Raw genomic sequence first — 13,327 nt, 5'->3', positions numbered from 1 at the left:
TGTGAACATGTTATCATTGCGGGTAAGAGTTTAGGAAGTGGATTGCTTTCTTTTCAGCTGATGGACAGTGTGGAGTATGTAGGATATACTATTTAAATATCAAAAGACTTCTTGATGATATCCATGGATAAATGCACAAAATGTACTTCTTGTGCAAGGAAGGAAAGACCTGCTCTGGAGGGTGGGGCCTAATTTATTCATGGACAGCATTTCACAGAGTGAATGCTGACGCCACTTGCTATGCAGCATTTACAGCCAGCCACACATTGCCTTTTGGAAAGTAGTTGTGAGTTGCCTTCTTGAACTGCTGCAATCTACTTGCTCTGGGCTGACCGATCATGATGTGGGGCGCGAAATTCCAGGCGTTTGAACCAGTTATACGGACAGAACGGTGCAACATTTCCAAGTCAGGATGGTAATTGGTAGCTCGGACTTGAACGTCTCGTTGATGATATTGGCAGTATCTACTGCTCTTGCCTTTCTACTTGGAAACATTCCTTTGTTGGAAAAGTGCAATCTAAGGAAACTTAGTGAATTTCTGCAATCCCTCTGCTAGATTTTGAGCACTGCTACTCCCGTGATGTTAAGGCAGTGGAAACTATTAAAATTCTGCAAAGAACCGAGGAATTCTCAGAAATTAATCTGCAATGAATTACTCGTTTCATTCTGTACTTTACGTGTTTTCAGACTGAATTGAAATGTTTCAGTCTCAGCTCAACTGTACTAGACTTAGAGCAGTGGTAGTATCTGTGAACGCCTCTGACTGTCTCCATATGAATCCATGAACTGAATTCAGGAGATTATGAACTAAACAGTTTCCTTGTCAAAGATTCAAATGAAGCCACTATATGTAAATATGTATCTCAATATCTAAAACACCAAACTCCCAGATTGAGGCTGATGCCGAAAATGAATGTTTCATTTGAATATGTGTTGACCGCCAGACGAATACAAAGGGATGATACAGATTTCTGTAAACAAATAAGTTGCCAAATGGTCGTACAGAAAACGATTGTTGCTTTTTTTATTAAATGGCCTGGATGTTTTCAGTCTTCAGGCTAAAACGATTCTCAACAAGATGACAATTTCGAAGGCAAAGCCAACATATTTACAACATGGTAAAATGCTGCCCTTTTCGCTGATTGGCAGTGATTTTTATAAACAGTGTCATGGACAATGTACTCACTAATAGTGAGTAAACTGAACAGCCAGAATCTGTTTACATTATAAAGCAGGTCAGGCCACTCAGGCTCGTTTTTTTCTCAATATTCTCTGAGAAAATTCATGTTTTTGTACGTTCTAATGTGAATGCCAGTGTTGAACGTTAGCATCGAGACTGAGAGGTGTTATTTTAGAACTCAAAGATCTTGTGGGTCATTTATCAAACAAAGTTTAGGATATCGTATTTTCAGAAGAAGAATACGGATCAGGCCTATACCCAACTCCCTCAGACTATGTCAGGCTGATAATATAAATCTTAACTTTTTTTTAAATTAAAGGGCATGTGTCAAGCATTTCGGTTCAGATGTTTCCAACTAATAGCTTTCAAACACAGCATACTTTATTCAATGCCTCTTTTAAAATACAAACAAAATGATTTTTACAAATGTTTGTAACTGTAACCTTGCAGGATTACTAAAGAAAATTATAATTATAAAGTGCTACACACGAACTGTTTCAGTGCCGCAGTACCCTATTGACTCATTTGGCTAAGACAATTGGAGCAAAATAGGCTTTCCTCACTTGATTGCTTCAATTCAGGAGGAGAGAAATTCAAAATCAGAAAAGAGAAAATTTAAGATTTTGCAGCAGCAAAGAGCTTGAACATCCTGCAAAATCCTTCCTTCACAAACTGAAAGTAAAGTCTGGAATACACTGCGTCAGTGTGAACCTGACACTTCCTGTTCATTCTTCTTTAGACTACATTTTACAAAACAAAAATCCAAAGTCTGCTTTTCATCGACAAGCCAAAGTCATAACAATCTATGCACAGCAAGTCAACCTCGACACTCCAAACAACCATTCGCCTCACGAATATCTGATAGTTACCCTGACTAATCCGTCTAATCTATACATCCCTGACTTCTATGGGTAAATTAGCATGGCCAATTCACCAAACCTGCATATCTTTCAATTGAATGTGGAAACTGGAGCAAGCACAGGGACAATGTGCAAACTCCACACAGACAGTCGCCCGAGGCTGGAATCGCACCCGGGTGACACCTACCGTTCTACCTACAAAAAAATGCCTGAACAGGATTACAACACGGGTCATGCTAGTGAATGCACCAAAATACAAACAAGAGAAGAAAGGGAGACCAAAAGAGAGAACAGAAAAAGAGAAGAATAGAGAATTGAACTTCAGAAGTTGTGAATTAACCAGGAAAGTCAATTTAACATGATGGAGATGAAGGGAGAAGCTAGTGACATATACATATATGGTAAGATATTAACGGATTTGCACTCTTTCTGGCCTGTTACCCGAGACAGTGGTAATGTGTGGGATATTTGGAGAGAAAGCTAGCTTTCCAGTATGTAAGATTAATTATGAGTACAAACTAAAGACTGGGGAAGCAACATTGGGAGTGATTGACTGAGTAAAATTCCTGGACGACGGTTTGTTCAGTGGAACATTTTCGCAGGATCCTAGGAGGAAGTAACACCACTGGTTGTGGAGAAATCCAAGGTGGACCAGGAAACTGATGAGTTAAATGAAAAGTATGCTGGAATTTTCCCAGCTGACAATATTCCACTCATATAAATCACAGTACGCAGCAAAATCTCTGCAGATAAATGAACGAGTTGATGATCAGTTAGGAGACATCCTGGTTGATCTAACGTTTGCTGTAAAAACCTGAAAAGGCAGAAGGTCCGTCTGAAAGTCTCATGGATTATCAACAGAAAGATGAGACAATAAAAGACATGGATTCTTGACAGTGTGGAGGAACAGCGGGATCTTGATGTGCAGGGACACAGATCCCTTAAAATTGCCAGATTTGTTAAGAAAGCATATGGTGTTTTGGCTTTCATTAACAGGGGGATTGAGTTTAAGAGCCGTGAGGTCTTAATGCAGCTCTATTAAACTTTGGTAAGACGGCACTTGGAATACTGTGTCCAGTTCTGGTCGCCCTATTATAGGAAAGATGTGGATGCTTTGGAGAGGGTTCAGAGGAAGTTTACCAGGATGCTTCCTAGAATGGAGGGCTTATTTTACGAATAGAGGTTGACTGAACTTGGACTCTTTTCACTGGAAAAAATAAGGAAGAGAGGGGACCTAATTGGAGGAGATTGGTGAGATGAAAGAAAAAGATTGTCCATCAGTGTTTCCTGTGGAGAAGGATTTGGAATATCTAGAATGTGGGTTAATGAATAATGACTTCTTCCAAAATATCAATAAGAAATGGAGAAGATACGTCGTCTTAAAACATATGAAAAAGAATAAATTCACGGGACCTGATGAAGTGTACCCTATAACTCTGTTGGAAGCGAGCAATGAGATTGCTGGGCGATTTTCTGAGAAATTTGTAATCACAGGTGAGGTGCCAGACGACTGACGTTTTGCTAACGTTGTGATAATATTTGAGAAAATCAATGCTGGCCAAGTTGTTGGCGGGAATCGTCAGGAACAGTATTCACATGTATCTGGAAAAACAAGGATTATTTGGAAACTACCTTCAATAAGTATCTCAGTGCCATTAGTGCACATACAACAACTATGAAAGCCTGCAGACGAGCAAAAGTTTTCACTTCAGGATATTGCATGTTTCAAAGCGATCACTGGTAATTCTTCTAAGCTCCAGTGAGTATTGTTACAATTTACTTCGCTTCTCTTCACATGTCTATCTGTTTATTCTAACTCGACGACTTTTGTTATATCATTTTGTTGTTAAGTGAGCACGAATTCAACTTTGGACATTTTGAATTGACCACCGCTGGATTAAGCAGTTTGACAGAAAATTGGCCAAAATGAATCATGCAACAGTGAAGACATTTTGGCTTCTTTGGATCCCGAGATGTGGAGATGTATCGTTCAGATTTTCCAGCTCCTTAACTTCCAGCAGATCACTGAGGACATGAAGTGTGCACCTGTTTAATGTTTAAACAGGTGATTATATTTCCACAACCCATTGGATGATTTGAAATACATACAAGGTCCAATTGTCCAAAGGTGAAAAAATATTCCATAACGTCCGCAGCAAGGAAGTAAAAATACACTCTTGAAAGACAACCGATCAGCAAAGACACATGGTGGAATGTTGTGAAGCAAAATTTGAAGAACCAGGAGAAATGCACATGGGAGCTGTGAGACTAAAACTCTGGTATCCTCAAAGTGGAAGATGGCAAAGAAAAACAATTGCCTGTCAGAGCTGCTTTTTTTAGGCATTGGAGATGGTTTCCTTGAATTTCTTGAGCAGTCATTACTATTTTATAAGCTGTTGCATTATTTTCGAACACTGGGTTAAAGGATCAAAACAACGGTACTTTAAAAAATGGAAGAAGAGAGAAAAGGGAAAAAAGAATATGGTCTGTGAATCAAACGAAAAGTAAACGCTGTCTGACACAGCAGTTAATCTGCGCAGTTCCTGCTTCTGATGTTCAAGTATCTTGGGGATCATAGAGCATTGGATAAAAATTAACAAACACTGAAATTACCAGCTGGCCTTGGAGGAACCTGTCCGTAGACCTCAGCGTATGTGAACAGCTATTATGAATTTGAAGGAGTTCACTTTACCTTGAAGAGTGACCGAAAGTGGTTTGAACTGAGATCTCACTTATCATGTGACTGACTGGCAGTCCCAGAATGAACTGGAAAATTGAAAATAAGTAACTTTTGGCTGTTTTCACAACAGTTCAAACGTACGCAATCAGGTTAAATTATATCCAAGAATACTAAAACACAGCCGAATTTGAATTGATTGCTTTTGTCAGCTTCGAACTAATGAAATGATCCAATGTTCAGAGTGTAAGTAAATTGGAAATTTGTCACTCAGCCAGTGAGAGTAACTGCCACTTTTCGACAGAATGCCATTCAAACACTATCAAATGGACCTTTCAAGTATGAAACAGCTTTGCAGCAAAAAAACTGAAGATGACCCATGGACATCTCGGCCTGAAAGAAGGCAGTCACCAACGCTGTCAGCTGCTGACTGGTTTCGAAATGAAGTTGATGGAATTTTAAATTTTAAATTTAGTGGAAGGCAGATAACAAACGTTTGAGAGTTGTAAAAAGTTGTGGTTTCAGGAGGCTTCTGTCACGATGAGGCATTGATGGCTCAGTTAGAGTGCTTTAATGATACGAGTTAGTCAGGAAGAACCTAAAGAGAGAGGTAGGAAGGGTCCGCAGAGGACATAGAAGTCTTTGGCAGGTAGGATCAAGAAAATCCCTAATTCTTTGGAGAGGCATGACAGGAAGAAGCAATGACCATAATAAGATTAGGGCAATCAAGGGCAGGAGGGAGATATTGTTTGTAGATTCTTAAGTGACAGGACAGGGACGAAATGAATATTTTTTCATCAATATGCACACAAGAAGAAGAAAACGTTGTCGCAGAGAATACTGAGAGTTTTCGAGTATCTGAGTTCAGGCTACCAGACTGGAAGAGATTGTGGTTCATAATGAGGAGATGTTAGCAATCCTGGAAAGTGTGAAAATAGATAAACCCCTTCTGCTGGCAGAGACTTTTCCGAGAATTCTCTGGGAAGCTAGGAATGAGATTGCAGAGCCTTTTTCTTTGATCTTTATGTCGACGTTGTCGACAGGAGGAGTGTCAGAAAGGTCGAAGGAGAACAAGTGTTGTCCCCTTGTTCAAGAAGAGGAGTTGAGACAGCCTTGGTAATTTTTGGTCAGTGAGCCTTACTTTTGTTGGGGGCAAGTTTTTGCAAATGAGTATACGTGAAGTGATTTATAATATTCTTGAATGGACGAATTTGATTTAGGATTGTTTTGTGAATAGCAGGTCATGCCTCGCAAATTTGGGTCTTTAGGCAGGTGATCAAACAGGTGGATGAGGGTAAAACAGTTGATAAGGTGTATATGGATTTCAGTAAAGCGTTTGGTCAGGTTCCCTACGGTAGGATAACGCAGAAAATATGGAAGCATGGGATTAAGTTTGATACAGCTTTTTGAATCAGAAATTGGCTCGCTCTAAGAAGACAGAAAGTGGTGGTTGATGGGAAGTGCTCTTCGTGGAGTTAAGTTGCAAGTGGTTTTCCTCAATGATCTTTTTTGGGGCCACTGCTGTTTGCCACTTTTACAAATGATCTTGATGAGGGCATAGAATGATGATTTAGCAAATTTGCGGATGATTCTCAATTCGGTGGAGTTGTGGACAGTACAGGAGGTTGTTGGCGGTTACAGAGGGACAGGTATAAGTTGCAGAGCTGGGCTGAGAGATGGAAAATAGAGTTTAATGTAAAATAAGTGTGCCGTGGTTCATTTTGGAAGGGGTCACAATAATACGGGTTACTGGGCTAATCGTTAAATACATGGCAGTGTGGATGAGCAGACTGATATCAGTGTCCAAATGTATAACTCACTGGAAGTGGCCAGGTTTATTAACAAGACGTACAGTGTGTTGGCTTTTGTTGTTCGAGGAATTGAGTTTCGGACGGGTGTACGGAAAACCCCAAATGAAATGGTTGTTAATTTCTTTTTGCTGATTTCCACTCACACCGACTCAGCAGACGTACACTATATGGTAAGGTCCTGGCGGTATGTTGCTTAACAAAGAGATGTTGGATTGCAGGTTCCAGGCTCCTTGCAGGTGGAATCGAATCTAGTTACGCATGTGGTGAAGGCGATTGGTATGTTTTACTATATTTAGTCAGAGCATCGAGTATATGAGGTTACGTTGTGACTGTACAGGACTTTGGTTTGGCAGTTTTAGTATGTTGACGTAATTATCGTCTCCCCCCTAAAGGAAGAATGTTGTGAAACTTGAAAAAATTTAGAAAAAAATTGAAAGGATGTTGCCAGGTTTGGAGAACTTGAACTCTGGGGAGCGGCTGAATAAGCAGGGGCTCTTTTCCCTGGAGCTTAGGTGGTTCAACTTTGGACGTTCTCGAAGCTATCCATCGCAGCATTGATAGGGTAATTAGGCAAGGTACTTTCCCTGGGTTGCGGGAAATCCAGAACTGGAAGGAATAGGTTTAATGTGAGATTTAAAAGTGACGCAAGAGACATGACAGATTGGGGACTGATTGCGGGATTTGAAACGGAAAATGTTCAGTGCTAGAGTCGTTACTTCGGGTGACAGTTTAGTTGGGTAGACAATGCTTCGGACAGTAATGGATCTTTCAGTCGCTATAAATTTTCTGGTTGTGGATGTTGCATCTTTGGAAGTTTCATAAAAATTGAATGAGACCAAGTAGCAGGAATTAGTAGAGAAGTTGCAGTTGGATCTGCCTGCTTCTGTGGGGGAAGGAGAGATAATTACAGCAGTAGATCAGCATTCAAACTTGCTCGAGAAACCATCAGAATCAAGAGAGATGGCAGGAATTCAGTTGCGTATAAAGCAGCTTGAGTTAGAGGCGAGAGATAAGGAAAGGGCAGGAGAAATGAAACAGTTTGAAAGGATGGAAAAGAGAGAGCGGATAAAGAAAAGGTGACAGCGTTGAACCTCAAAACTGACGTTTTAAAATGAATGTCAGCTTAAAAGCGTGAAGATAAAGGTTGAAGGTAGCCTTAGTTGGGAAGAAAGGGAGGAAGGGCAAGCCGCTGGTAATCAGGAGCCTGGTGACAAACTGTTGAAGTATGTTCAAGCATTGCGTAATCTGATGAGGAGGATGCAGAAGCCTCTTCATCACATTTGAAAAGGTGGCTAAGCAAATGTCATGGCCAGTGGCAATGAGGTTTTTGTTGATCCAAACGAAACTTGTAAGTAGGGCTGGTGAGGTAATCGCATCACTATGAGAGGGGGTATCTGGGGAGTATGAGGAAGTGAAAAAAGATAGTTGAAGCGCTTGTGAGCTTGTACCAAAAGCCAGTGTTTGTGGAATCCAGGGAGCGACCCTGGTCAAACGTATATTGACTTTGAATGGATCTAGCAGAGTAATTTTGAGAGATGGATAAGAACCAAGCAAGCATGTGATGCTCTTAAAAGGGTAATTATTTTGCAGGAATTCAAAAATTCACTGCCTCAATAGTACGACCTCCTGTGGAAGGGCAGACAGAAAAAAGAGCAAGGTTAGCAGCTGAAGCGGCTGATAATTTTGACCTGGTTTATAAAACTCGGGTTGGATCCCAGAATCAATTTCTGTTCATGAGGGATAGAAACTGGGACAAAGAGAAATTGTCACGTGGAAAGGGAAAGGTTTATAAGAGTGAAGATCATAAAGATAACTTACCGCAGGCTGAAAAAAAGAAACTTTTGAGGCAGAAAAAAGAAATGAAAAGGCTCGGTGTTTTCATTGTAATAATGTATGTTGCACAAAATCACAGTGTGGGTGGGCCACGAGAATGCCAGATGTAGGTAAACCAGACAAGCCTGGAAATTTTGTTGGACTACAGCAAAAAGCACAAGTTAGACAACTGCCTCAGAGTGTACCAGATGATAGAGGAAGTGATTAAAGAGGAAGTGCCAGATCTGCTTAAAAAATATACATTCAATGGTAACGTTTTAGATATAGGCCAGAAGCAATAGGTAAGGAGGTCACAGTCTTAAAGGACACAGCATCCTCTCAGAGTGTAATGCTGAAGGATGGGGAAACATGCACTGCAGAGGGACTATTGCCGGAAAAAGGCACTGCTAACAGGAATTCATGGTGAGGCAATTGGAATCAAACACTGAAGAACATGTTGAGAGCTTATGGTCAGGATGATCCAGATGATTGGCATAAGGATGTTCTGTTTGTACTTTATGCGATCAGAGGATCACCAAATGAATCAACCAAATTTAATTCATTCGCACTAATTTTGGGGCATGAAGTAAGAGGACTATTAATATTGATTATGAAAAAATTAATAAGTCTGAAGTCAGAGATCGCACATTTGGAATATGTGCCAAATTTTATAGAATGAGTAATTAAAGCTTGGGAGTTTGCTAGACAGAATTTAAAAGTATAACAGCATACAATGACGTGGCAAATGGATAAGAAAACACAATTTCAGAATTTTGCGATTGGGCATAAGGTATTGGTTTCACTTCCAGTAACCGAGGAGCCTTTAAACGCAAGGATTGGTGGATCTTATCAAATCAAGAGGAAACTGAGTGCGGTGAACTATTTGCTAAGGACTCCCGACAGGATTAGATCTCAAGATTGTGTCATGTGAATATGCTCCAAAGGCATTTTGATCAGAAGGAAAGCAAGAGGACTAGCATTACTGATTACATTACAGAAGGAAGAACCAAGTTCAGAGGATTGGACATTCCTCAGATCAAGTTGAACTATGAGGATGTTGTCAAAATTTGGGTTACCTTCCAGAAGAAAGTCGAAATGTACTGAAAGAGTTATTACTATCACATGGGGAGATATGCAGAAATCAACTGGGAAGTAGTAACCTAATGTTGGCATAGGAAAATCTGTTCCGATAATGCAACATGCTCCTTGGCATAACTCTCTAAGGTTAGCACAGGTTCAGAAGGAATTACGCTGCATGCTCCAAGATAGCTTAAGAGACATTGTTCACTCATGAAATGAACATTTACAGCATTTGTCGGACTTGTTCGATCGACTTTGGAAGGCAGGCTCGGTGGTAACCCAGTCAAGAAATGAATTTGCCAAAGCTCAAGTCACCTTCCTGGGCCATGTTATTCGACACGGACACATGGACCCACGGGATGCGGAAACAAAAGTAATTGGGGAAGTTCCCACACCTCAGCAAAAGAAAAGCAATACTCCGATTCCAAGAGTTGAGTGAATTTTAATGAAAGTTTGTGCCGAATTTAAGCAATGTGGTTGGTCCACTTACGGAATTGTTAAAAAAGAGCAAGAATTTTCAGTGGACTGTGGTTTGTCGAAAGGCATTTGAATGTCTAAAACTGTGTCAACCAAGGCCCCAGTATTAGCCACACTGGATGAAAGGGAGCCTATCAAGGTGTCTATCGATAGCAGTGATGTGGGTTTCGGTGCGTTGCTCCTACAGGAGATGGCAAGGGAATAGAAGGATCCTTCGGGTATTTTTCCAAGAAGTTGAACATTCATCAACAGAAATATTCAACGGTGAATAAAGAAATTTCAAGCTTTGTGCTTGCCTTACATTTCGGTGTTTATATCAACAGCAATGCATCTGAGACAATCGCATACAGTGATCACTTCAAAACGTATGATTGTGAAAAAATTAAGGACAAAAGTGTCAGACTATTTATTTGGAGCTTGCTGTTTCAGTCGTTCAATTGACATTTGTGAACGTAGTAGGTCGCGAAAATGTGATTGTTGTTGTGTCATCGAGACTCAAATGAGATAAGGGGACGATCAATGGCGGGTGTGCTGTGTTCGAAATTTGCATGTAGTTGTGCATGTCTGCAAAGTACTAGTTAGTATGGCATTTACGTGTGTTTAGACGACGGACGAGATTTTGATGGTTAAAACTGAAGCCTTTATTTGGTATTGATATTTTATGTTTTTCAAGAGGGAGATGTCACAAAGCTAATCCCTTCTTTTTTTTCTGAAATCTGTTCCTTGGCACAAGGATAGTCTGTCCTCGATTTGTTTGATAAACTAGGCCTGGCACAAATCAGTCTGGTTTGGTGCAGAGATGAAAAGTGCTTTGAGGTGACTTCTGTTTATATATAAGCAGATGACACTTCCGGCCAAAGTGGTCATGTTTTAGAAGTGACCTGTATACTGAAAGGGGAGTTGTCAGCTCTCGAGCTAAGTATTTTAAGTCAATCTTGAACTGGTTGGAATTTCAACAGTGAACTGTCGGGAAATTCTGTCTCCTTCCAACTTCAACCTGTCAGCGTGCCTTCCATTTAATCTGTTGTTAAAACGAAGTTTGCTGTTTGGGACTGTTGTGCATATTTGGAACTGCATAATTACGTCTAGTTGGATAGACTGAGTTCTGTAGCGGTTCTTTATTCTGTTCTTCATGTTTCATTGTGCAATTTTATGAGTAATTTTTTGTGTGTTTTAAATTTAGTCAGCCTAGCTAATTTATTCTGGATAATTTTCACTGTGCACTTACAGAAACAAATTTCAAAGTTACGGTCTGGGCTGCATGCTTCAGAATGTTTTGAGAGGTCTGGCCCCGTCCATTACAATATTTATTGCCATGAACCACGCAGTCAGTCGAAACTTCTGATGTAACTGCCTTGTCCACATTTCTCTGTCTCGTCTTCCAGTCTTGGTATTGGGTACGAGACTGATTCTGATACAGCATTGATCTTACGATAGTCCACACAAATTCGTTGAGTGTCGTCAGCTTTGGGAAACACCACTATTGGCGAACTGCATTTATTCTGACTCGATTCGAGTATATCTTCTTTGAGTATCGCATTAACGTTCTGCTGAACCCGCGTAGCTTTGAAAGGATGAAGTCTGAAGGGGAGGCGTTATACGAAACAGCATGAGTCCTTCACATCTTATTTCTGCATATGTCGTCCCACTGTTGCAACAAACTTTCCTATTTTGTTCCCTGCCCCTGAGACAGATAGTTCACTCATTATTCCACACCTCAAGGGTCTCCTCGTTGAAGCACATCAACCTATACGTTATCTGGATTTGATTACTGACACGGCGAATCAGTAACAAACAAGTGTTTCTTCCGTTCCCTCTCTCTGTTATAACAAACTTTCAACATATTTACATGACATACACAATGCAGATACTCTGCCTATTCAGGTCTTTCCTGCACCATTACATGAAACAGTATATCCGTTCACTGAATCTCAACTCCTTCATCTTTCTCTTCAGTTTTTGCTCCGTGTTGTGACTTATGATTTGGGACATTGTTACGACCCAACCTGGAAGAATTCCAGGTCATTACTCTTTTAAGTCCTCAATTTCGTGGTCTTCTTTGGGCTTCTCCGCAACAAGATGTGTCACATCGACCTTGGATCATGTTGAATCTTTCCCAAGAACAAACTGCATTCCTGTAACTGAGTCTGTCGATCAATCTCACGTTTACTCCCCTCGTCTTGAGTTGGCACTCCAACCTGATCTTACATAGGGGAACGGAAAATTTCTGTCCATCTATCCCACAAATTACTACTTCCTCAGGAAACATGTCAACAGTAGTGAAAATACGTTCATCTCTTACTGTTCGAGAGTGGTTAAATCTTGTATCTCTCAAAATTGTAACGTGTTTCCCCTCTGACCGCGATTTTTCTGAGTAAACTTCACCCACAGAGGCGATGTCTGTCCAGAAAGCAATCATTAACTCCTTACCTAGCCCTTGTTTAGGCTGTGCACTCCCCTCCTGCTCCTCGACTTTGATTGTGGTTTCCTTTATTACTTTCTGAAATATCGCTGACTTAGCTTCTTCTAACACATATTTTCCCCCTGTGCCTTTCTGTAATGACCAGCACTATGACTTTACATGTCCCAACTTCTCACAGTGAAAAAACCTTTTCCCAGTGCCCTTCTTAAACAGCTGGCACTGTAATATTCTGCGTTCCACTCCATTGCAATTAAAATATTGGAGATGTTTAAACTTCTTTCCTCCCTCTTGGGCTTCGTGTTTTTAAATGGAGACTTACTATTAACAGTGTGTTCTGCTCTATTTTTGTCGATTAGGTTCTCCCTTTCTCAATGCCTATCCCTCGCAGGATGCCTGAGATGCACTATTTTTTGTGCATCTGGCAGAATGATTCAATGGACTTTAGGAGGCGGGCCTGGTCATAAATTTTTTAAAGTGAGTATGAAAGAGCCCAAGTCATATTCCTCAGTCATGTGATTGGATACGAACAGATAGCCCCATGGAACGTGGTAATGAAACGTAGTTTTTTTTTCTCATGCAGTTGATGAAGAAGGAATGCCTACGTTTCCTGTGGCAGAGTATTTTTTATCGAACATTAACAATGAATTTTAATAACGTGGTTTGTCAACTAACTGACCGTTTGAAGAAATCAGAAACTTCTGCATGAATTAGAATCAGAGGGCATTTTGAAAACTGCAGACGTTTACAGATGAACAGACAGAATTGCTGATGTGTTATCATAACGTTGATGAAGGAAGACACAAGTGGTCAGTAAAGTAAGAAACGGACTGAGAAGAAATTTTATATTAACATTTGACATGATGATGTTTAATGTAATATATTTCTATAATCATGGGTAGTAACGTCAAAGCAACGCCTTTAAAAATGTTTCTTTTTATGTTGATTGTTCAATTTTAGGTAGAGATTCGATGAGATGTTCCTTTAAAATGGATATGATCTGAACTGATC

Source organism: Chiloscyllium punctatum, chromosome 30 (assembly GCF_047496795.1).
Source record: "Chiloscyllium punctatum isolate Juve2018m chromosome 30, sChiPun1.3, whole genome shotgun sequence".
Classification (NCBI taxonomy): Eukaryota; Metazoa; Chordata; class Chondrichthyes; order Orectolobiformes; family Hemiscylliidae; genus Chiloscyllium; species Chiloscyllium punctatum.
This window is presented reverse-complemented; position numbering follows the sequence as displayed.